A 3178-nucleotide genomic window follows, 5' to 3' on the forward strand; every position below is an offset into this window, starting at 1 on the left:
CACCAATAAATATAAACATAGTTTAATATCATGGAGCAATCTAACAATACAAATTCGAATAAACTTATATTCGAATTTTTTTTTTAATTTATTCATTATTATATAAATTAAATTTGTTTTTATTAAAATGGCAACTTGAAGAAAAATATAATATTATTTATAAATCATTTGGTGAGAGGAATTGTGGTTATCATGTCCGTGTCAACGTATCACTCTTCCTTTCTCTCCATTGTTATCCTCTTATACAAATATTACTAAAATATTTTATATTTTAATAAATATATTCGTTATTTTTTTATATTTTAATAAAATATATATCAATCATATTGTTGGTGCAACTGTGCAAGTACCCAAAATATTCTATTAAACATATATTTAACAAACATGTTTAATTTTGAAAAACCGTCATTTTAATAATAAAATATTAGTTTTATGGGAGTTATCAAAACTCTATAATAACCACTATTTAACAAGTTGATCAAATGCCCATCACACGTTTCTTTTAGAAAGAAACATGTTTTTCTTTAAAAAGAATGTAATACTCGTTGGTGATTTTAGTTTTACTGGTCGTTTAAGTGTAATTGGAATTAACACAAGTATCAATACAAATTAGGTGGTATAGAGTGCACACTTTTATATAAGATGAGTTTGATTTGGATTACGACAAAATGGCAGGGTCAAGGGCAACACCTCTAAAAAACTTTTCAGATTTAAGTTCTAAAAGACTTAGAAATTTCATTTAAGTCTCGTGTGTTTCAACTTTTGTAGGCTATCGTTGAAGGATTGTATAAAGTTGTCGCTAAAGGTCTATTAGCTATCACTGAACAGCCTTCAACTGTCGTTGAAGATCGATTAGCTATTGTTGAACCACCTTTTGTTTTCTATCAACTCATTGTTGAAGGTTGTCGCTGAACAAGCAGTTTTCGGAACTTAAGATTCGATTGTAACTACTTTTTTACCTTATCTATTAGCAGTTATAACCGTTTGTAACTGATTCTAACTTCCCAGAAACCGTCAATCTTATCAAAAAAAATTCGAATGTAACAGGTATATACACGTGATATATACTAGTTTAAGTGCACGCTTAAAATTTGAACGTTCGAATATTCTCTAGTAACTTGACTTTCATTTCTATGCCTAAATTCGAAAGTGGTCTTAAGGATTACCTTAGGTTAAATTTCGTGATACCCAGACATACGGTCGAAATATCAATTTGGGAAGTGAATTCACACAATCTTTAAGCAATCCATATTTCAATTACCATTTACCCTATAATCCTAAATATTTTCTAATAATAGTTATATACGATAAATGAACTCACATAGTCTTCTTACTTTTAGGTCCATTTGGTTTGCATAGTGGAATGGATTTGGAGGATTTGAAATCCATCCCAATCTCATATTTGATTTGTTGGATTGTTCGGATTTGAAACTTTAGGATTTAATTGAAATCCTACAAACATGGTATTTTGAAATCCTTAAGGGATGCTCGGGATTTCGTAGATTTGTATGAAATAAGGTTTTAAAAAATGTTAAAAATATTTGTTTATTAATAATCAATTAATAAAAATATAATTTAATTATTTATAAGTTATTTATAAATAATCGAATTCAATTTCATTCCAAATCCTACAAACCAAACACGTCAATGATTTCAAATTCATTCCAATTCAAATCTAAATCCCTAAAAAACAATCATAGGAACCAAATGGATCCTAGTGAATTTGGAAACCCTAACCTTCTAGAAGTTCAAAGGTTATGAATTGAGAGACCGTTAAACCAAAGACCATTTGATTAAAAAATGCTTGCAAAGAAGAGTTTTGCATTTAATAGGGGAAAAAATGTTTATATGGACGCATGGATAGGTTTTTCTAGACTTTAAAAAGCTTTGAATTCATGACAAATAGTGTTTTCCAACAACCAATTACTGAAAAGCTTGAGATTCTTACAAATATCATGAAATGAAATGAAATGTAATATAACACATATCTTTCTGATTTCAAATTCTTACAACACAGTGGAAATAGGACTGCTCCTAAAGTGTACGAAGTGGTGCCACCACACCAGGACCTTCGATAGTTGAGGGCCTCCAAATTTTCAAATTTTTTATAATAATTTAATTATTAGTATATAAGAAAGAAAATCCAGCACTTGCAACAAATTGCTTCTAGCTTGGTAATTCTTGTTTTTAACTATTCTATATTTTTCTTAATTATGTTTAAAAAAAATCGAAAAGTTATTTGTGATCGACTAACTCTCAAGAAAGATTAAATGTTTTAAGTTTGATTTCCCAATTGAAAATAAGTTCGTACCAAATTCTAATCATGAACGTATAATAGATGATTTCGCTTCTAAAGTGTTAGAAAATCTACGTTCATAAAATACTAATGCCTAGTTATTTGCTTTTTTGTAAAAACGTACGTAGTAGTATCAACTTAGTATTGGAGTCCGCTTTAGTTTGATTGTAGCTAGCGCGCCCCTTTTCTTTCTGCTAATACCCCGTAGGCTGAGGAGCAAAAGGAGGAATCTAGTTCGTGGCCTATTAGAAGTAGAAGGCGCTCTGGTAAACTATGTGTTATATGTTGTACATTATACTTATTATATGTATTTTTAATTTTGTTACTAAACTTACCTTTTGACTCTTATCACCTGATTAACATAGGAGATTTGTGAGCATTATTATAATGATATAAATGTCGGAATGATTTGTATTTGTATGTTGTTTATGATTATTTTATATTTCCATGTATATTCTAAACCAAAAGGATTTATTTTTGAATTTGATTAGCTTAAAAAATATAGGGTTATATTTAGGTTTTTGTACAAAGGGTTGTTTTACTGGTTTTTCATTGGGTCATGTATGAATAAAATTGTCATTATGAATTATACTGTGTGTATAGATTGGAAATTTTTTTATTTGGGAGGGTTTTTCATGGACGAAAGGGGTGTGTTTTTTAATTTGAAGAGTCTGGCTTGGAAAAAACTTGGTTTTCTATGTAAAGCTCCCCTCTAGAAGCCGAATAAGCCACTTCTATATCATTAAACCACTACCAAACAGTCATGTTTGGTTGACCCAATAAATTGTAAGTCTCATTAAGCCGCTAATGAACAGGTCCTAGTGTCAAGTTTATTTACTTCCATAGGCAAAAGAAACCCTGATGACTCTTTACAGATGTAGT

Source organism: Cynara cardunculus (genome assembly GCF_001531365.2).
Source record: "Cynara cardunculus var. scolymus isolate 2C chromosome LG 15, CcrdV1, whole genome shotgun sequence".
Classification (NCBI taxonomy): domain Eukaryota; kingdom Viridiplantae; phylum Streptophyta; class Magnoliopsida; order Asterales; family Asteraceae; genus Cynara; species Cynara cardunculus.